Source organism: Gossypium arboreum, chromosome 10, assembly GCF_025698485.1.
Source record: "Gossypium arboreum isolate Shixiya-1 chromosome 10, ASM2569848v2, whole genome shotgun sequence".
In the NCBI taxonomy this organism is placed as follows: Eukaryota; Viridiplantae; Streptophyta; class Magnoliopsida; order Malvales; family Malvaceae; genus Gossypium; species Gossypium arboreum.
Window position 1 is genome coordinate 128,944,678 of NC_069079.1, and position 7,029 is coordinate 128,951,706.

General features: G+C 33.6%; 1 non-coding gene across 1 annotated transcript; it reads left to right on the forward strand.

The window, feature by feature from the left end:
* The first annotated feature begins 513 nt into the window (after window positions 1–513).
* LOC128282736 (small nucleolar RNA R71) lies at window positions 514–619 on the forward strand. Its single transcript, XR_008273091.1, has one exon. It is a non-coding gene; the product is annotated as a small nucleolar RNA R71 (small nucleolar RNA).
* Window positions 620–7,029: the final 6,410 nt, after the last annotated feature.

The window sequence follows — 7,029 nt, forward strand, 5'->3', positions numbered from 1 at the left end:
GGGTGGTTGTTGGAAGCTTGGAGGTAGTGGTAGTCTCTGATTCCCATGGCCTCCCCATGAGAAATTTGGGTGGTTCCTCCAACCTGCATTGTAAGTATTACTATAAGGATTATTTTGAGATCGAGGATTATTACCCATGTAATTTAACTGCTCGTTCTCCATGTTGTGGCCATAGTGTGGGTATTCTGAATTGCTTGATCCACCTCCACTTGCTTCGCACTGTATTACTAGGTGAACATGTGAAGAACCAAGAAAACCGTCAATAATTATGTTCAAAAGTTCTACCTAATTAGAGAGCACGGTGACTGAATTGACGTTAAAAATGCCGGCTATTTTCGTTAGTTTGTCCTCATGTCTTGCCACTGATAATTATTCAGTGACATCTCTTCTATAAATTCATAAGCATCCTCAGGTGTCTTATTATTGACAGTTCGACCAGCGGTTGCATCAATCATCTGTGGAGTCAAAGGATTCAGGCCATTATGAAACGTTTGAACTTGTAGCTAGAGTGGTAACCCATGGTGAGGGCATCTTCGCAAAAGGTCCTTGTATCTCTCTCATGCATCGTAGAGTGTTTATAAATCCATCTGCACAAAAGAGGAGATATCATTATGTAATTTAGCTGTTTTAGCCGGCAGAAAATATTTTAATAAAAACTTTTCGATCATTTGTTCCCAAGTAGTGATTGACCCTCATGGTAACGAGTTCAACCACTGTTTAGCTTTATTCCTCAATGAAAAAGGAAATAACCGAAGGCGAATGGCATCACCAGAAACGCCATTGATTTTAATAGTGTCGCAAAACTCTAAGAAATTTGCCAAGTGAGCTTTGGGATCCTCGTCCTGCAAACCATCAAACTGAACAAACTGTTAGATCATTTGAATGGTGTTAGGTTTTAGTTCAAAATTATTTGCAGCAACAACAGGCCTAACTATGCTCAATTCAGTTCCTGTTAAAGAAGGTTTAGCATAATTATACATAGTACGTGGAGCAGGATTCTAATTAGCAGCAATTGCACTAGGTAGCGGAATGTCTTGGTTTTCAACCATCTCCTCGGTTGTGGTTGAAATATTGTCCTCTTGCTCTTCCTCTATGTATCTTAAGCTTTGCCTTATTTCTCTTCGGTTTCTGCAAACTGTGTGATCAATCTCACTATCAAACAGTAATGGTCCCGACGAGTTTATTCTAATCATACACTATAAAAACCTGCCAGGAATGAATAAAAGAAAAATTAGAAAAGAAAATAAAAAATTAAATTGCAAATAAAGTAAAATGGCTAAAGTAATAAAAACTGAGTGTTCCTAATATCTTAGTTCCCAGGCAATGGCGCCAAAAACTTGATACGTGATATTCGTGACAGGTTTTAAAAATTTATAATTAATCATTCTTGGAACTAACTATTATCACGACGAAGGCAAGTGCACCTATCGAACAATAGTATAGCTTTAGCAAGACCGGGTTCTCAAACCCAAAGGAACTAAGAGAACTAGTAATCAAAGAGTACTAGTAATTACTTTCTTTTTATTATCTAACCTAAAAATTAATGGATTTGTTTATCTAGACTAATTAACTAAACTAAGGGTGCACAGAGAGAAAATTGGGAAAAAGCTTTTGGGAAAACTCGATTGATTAAGACAATACCCAAGGAAAAATCCACCTAAACTTCACTTATTATTTGACTCTGAATCAGATGATTTATTCATTTAACTTGATTCGTAAAAATCCCTAAGTTATATTATTATCTCTCTCGAGACTAATAACGTCTAACCCTAGGTTGATTAATTGAAATCTCTTTCTAATTAATGCCCTAGTGTTGCATTAACTCGATCTATGGATCCCCTTATTAGGTTTCACCCTAATCCGGCAAAATCTTATCACCCTATCTCTAGGCGTGCAATTAACTCCGCTTAATTACGACAAATTTACTCTTAGAAAGGGTCTATTCCTCCTCTGAATAAGAGCATTAACTTGAATCAATATCCTGGAATATTAAAAAAAGAATTAAGAACACATAATTAAGAACAAGTCAAATATTTATCATACAATTCAGATAATAATAACAAGATCCGTCTTAGGTTTCATTCCCCTTAGGTATTTAGGGGGCTTAGTTCATAATTATAAAAGAAAACATCTTAGAAGAATAATGAATACAAAACATAAAGAAAACCTAAAACCCCTGAATGGAAATTGAAGGGAGATCTTCAGTCTTGACGATGAATCCGGCTTCTGAGATGGACCAATCGGCTTCCCTTGAGTAATTTCTTACCTCCAACTCCGTGTGTCTCTTCTAGGTGCCTCCTCAGGTGTTTAAATAGGCTTTAGAATTCCTAAGAGCCCTCAAAAGTGGCCTTTTTCGAATAGGACTATGCTTAGGCTCAGCAGGGACACACCCGTGTGCGGTTGCTCCAGCCCTTGGTCAAGGCTGTTGAATAGGCACGAGCGTGTAGTTTACCTGTGTAAGTCGTGCTTCGATCCTGCCAAATGGACATGCTCGTGTGAGGAAGCCCAGGCCGTGTTGATTTCCCATGTGGGTTCATTTTCTCCATTTTTCGGGATGTTTCTCGCTCTTTTTACTCTCCTATGCTCACCTAAGTATAAAAACATGAAATTAAAGAATTAGGAGCATCGAATTCACCAAATCTAAGGAGAATTCATTTATAAATGTGCTAAGCATGGGATAAAAATATATATAAATTACGGTTTATCACTGGTACCTAGACCAGATAAGACGGGTCATCGTTAACCTGGACCTTATTAACCGCTGCTACAGCAAGGCATGTGAATATCTGGTCAATGGTGCCTCGGCCATGGTAGCAAGCTATTCGAACAACACGCTAGGGGTTTCGGCCAAATCTATCGGCAGGATCGGGCCTAGCGTAAGGACGCCAAGCCAAGGGATGTTGCACGACGTGTGGTTGGTTGTGTGAACAACCAACCTAGGCAAGCACCTATCGATCGGGGAATAGGGGAGGCTGAGCATAGGGTTAGTCATTCGATTGGCCAACACCGGCCCAACCATAACACGGGTAGTCTCGCAAGGAGCTATCAAACTAGTCAGGCCCATTCAGGTAAAACGGTGACAGTTCAGGGTGTCAAGGGAAGTGGCGTTGTGATGGTATCGTCGGGAACAGTGGCTACAACAATGGTGATCTGCAGCCAATAGATAGTCGGTGGCAGTGGTTCTTCGATGGTAAAGAAGTGGAAAAATTAGACTCCTAATGGGACTCTACTAGGTAACTTGATTTTAAATTAACTTTTTTAAAGATAACATTGTTTTAATTTCATATTTATCTAAAGAATATTTTATTAATTTAATATTAATATGATATATTAATTTAATTTAATATTTATATAGATAATACTTTATTGATTTAATATTAATGTGAGATATTAAATTTATTTAATATTTATCTTGATAATAATTTATTAATTTAATATTAACGTGATTAATTCTAATCATAGTTACACGCTCTCTAAACTCTCCTCGTATAAAATAATCTAGGTTATTATCCTCATACAATTAATTTCATGAAAAGTTGTAGAGACAAAATTTTCTAAAGAAATTATTTTAAAAATTTCTAGAAATATTTTTTGTATTTAAAATTGACCCCAAAAGTTTAGAGATATATGAAGTTGTCCCACTAGTAATTTTGTAAAAAAAAATTTATTCGAAGCAAGCCCACAATCAGCAGACATGAGCTTGAGGATAGCGGAGAAAAATACTCGATCGAAGCGTTCATCCTAGACGAATCATAAATGTAATATTTTGATTAAGTGTTTATTACTTTAGATAACACAACCAAAATCTTGTTTTGAATTTTTTTTCAAACTCTAATTTTTTTTTTAAACCTATTTTCCGTTGCGTTTTCCAAACATGATCTTCCAACAATTGGTATCAAAGTCAGGTTGTACTCTATATATAAGTATAAACAAGTAATCAAAATAGATTTCTCTTCTTATTGAATGATTAGATAAAATAGAATGTGACATTCTTTAGATCTTATGCATGTTTGGAGTTATTTTTGGGGATAGATGCAATATTATGTATTTGTTATTTTTGCCAAGGTTGTGGTTCTTAGGAAATAGACCGTGAACTATCATCTCCATATAGGACTATTTGTTTTTTTTTTTAAAATTCATATATTCCTTGTGAGTTCGAAACGAACATAGGACTTAAATGTATTTTTTTCAAATGGAGTCCATGACAAGGAGAAGATGGAGAGATGACGGTTGAAGACCCAAGGAATGTCTTATGGTGAACAACTATGAAATTTTGTTATTCATTTTCTTTTTATAAATAGAACCATGGAAACCTTGACTGACAATTTTATTTTAATTATCCATTTCTTTACATATATATGTTTTATAATTGTTTATTATATTATGTTATATACATATGAAATGATTCACAGTTGATCAATTAAAAATAAGAAGTATGGTAATGAGAATGTGCATGTCTAGGATAGGCTCTTGCAAGGAAAGACTTGGTTTTTAAGTGATCAAATAAGACTCACTCTCCTTCTTAAGGCTCTATTTGGTGCACAGTTCACATTCACTTCTTCGATTTTTCCCTTAAAAGAAAAAGTGTGGAGAATGAAAATTATTTGTTTTTATGATTGATTGATTCTTCTTCTAAATGAATGTGAATATTATAAAATTATCATAACATGTCATGTATATATTGGAAGTATTTCATATAAATTGGGTAAGAATGCCACTATGACTATTATATCATCATTTTTTAAATATGGGATAAAACTTTAGATTTTTTTTTTAAATGTTGAGTGGGAAAAGGTCCTTGAACAAGACCTACGACCTCCATTGATGGTCCGTAAGTGATACCATGATAAAGTTTCGAGCTGGTTCCTACCTTAGCCGCACCCCAAGGTAAACTTTATCATGTAGGTTCATTGGATGAGATTTCCTTGTAAGGACAAATGGTGATACATGCATGGAAGATGTGAAAATTATTAAAGTCCATTCACCGAAGTTGTCAATTTTCAAGTTTAGGAAATTAGCAGACTTGCGACAACTTTTTGGATGGGATCCAAGAATTTCAAGGTTGAGATGCTTTGATGACTTTCGAAGATGTATCTCTTAGCTTTTAAATAAGCTTTGAATCACTTGATTTTGAGTTTGAAAGATCAAGTTATGATCATTTTAATAGAAATTGGCCGAGCAAAAATTTTGGACATAATTATGACGGGAATTACGAGTTTTGGGCTTAATTTTTATTATATATGAGCCCAATATTGTATTTATCAACTTTTATTATTTTATTATTATTATTTCATTTTTTATAATTATTAAGTATTTTAAATTATTTAGGAGTTTTATGTCAATAAAAAAGTTTCGTTTAAAACTACTTAGGAGTTTTATTTAGATTTTATTTAGCTAGCCTATATAAAGGCATTTGCATTACACACAAATCATTCAATTCATTATTATTCAACTTCTCTTTTGTGTTAGTAAATTCTCTTTGAGCTTTTCTTTCAAGAATTTCTCTTGAGTTTTCTTTTAGAAGAGTTTTAACAATTTTTTCAGATTATAGGGATCATATTCAAACTTTTTCTTGCCAAGTTTTTTTTTTCTTAGGGGGGAAATTAGAGCCACGTGAAGAGAGTTGTGGATTTTTTTTGTTTCTAAGGCTTCTTAGGACTTTTACATGCCACGTTGTGACAAAATCTCAGTTTCTTTTCAAATGTCTAGAGCCATAAGTCAAATCCGCGACTTGAACAACTTTACGATCCTCTTTCATATGATTCACTCTCGTTCTTTATCATTTGGCATCAGATTTGAGAGTTTTAGGTGTTCTTAAAAATAATTTTTTTTACCCTGACAATTTTTGGAAAAAAATATTTTTCAGTGGGTAAACATTTTTCAAATGATCTAAAATTTTACATACTGTTTCTTAGCACTATTTTAGAATATAAAAAAATATTTCCAACCAAAAAATGATCGAAAAAGTGAAAAAAAAAGTAGAAAAATAAGAAAGAAAAGAAAAAGAAAAAAATATTATGTGGGTTGAGTCTCAAATGAAAGCATGTTAATGATGAATATTGAGTCAATGGTTACACACTCAAAATCATCTCTTATTAAATATTTTCTCAAGAATCGATATTTAAGTTAGAGATGATGACCAAAAGTTAAACGGTCGTTGGTTCATGTGGAGTCTTGAGAATAAAGATTCAAGAACTAGTTGGATGTAATCCATGTTCTTGCTAGTTAATCATGGAACCCCAATGAGACATGATTGATGGGTGTGAGAATGATTATAGCAATAGAAAAATGTTTTTTCAAGGTTTCAATACAAGACGCATGCATCATACTACATTCTAGATATGTACCCAACATATCGGCTATTGGTTCGATCATCTTTAGAGCACAAGCCTCCACTTATATAAAATCACATAAGTTACAAATGCATAGTCAGTGACTAACTAATGATTTAGGTAAATCACATCATGAACACCACAAGTGAATTAATTCACAAACAGATTTAGAACTAGTTCATTTTAGGTCCAGTCCCATGTATCGCTCTTCCATTGAATACATCTATATCTCTACCCGTGAAGTCAACACTCCAGTAGCCAAGACTAGCAATCGCCCCAATTGAAATTGTAGACGACATAATAATCTTCTAAGTATTTGAATCAAATGCTCACTTTGATTCTTTCACGAGATTACAAATTCGTTTAGATTATCTACTAAAGTAAGTTGTCTTTCTCGCAATGTAAACATTCTTCTAGTGTCACTTATCATCAATTTGAACTTAGAAAATCAATAAGCTAATATTTGTTTGTCATAATTTTGCTATACATGCAAAATATGATAGACAAAAACATAAAAGACATAACAGTGAAATGTGAAATTAACTTCTTTTATTCATTGCTCAAATACATAGAAAATAGTTACATGTTTACTATAATATGAGCACACTTCCCAACAATTTTAAGAAGAATTTAATTTCTATAGTATATTTATTTAATGGCGGTTATTCCGTTATATTCAATAAGGGATTGCTATTCA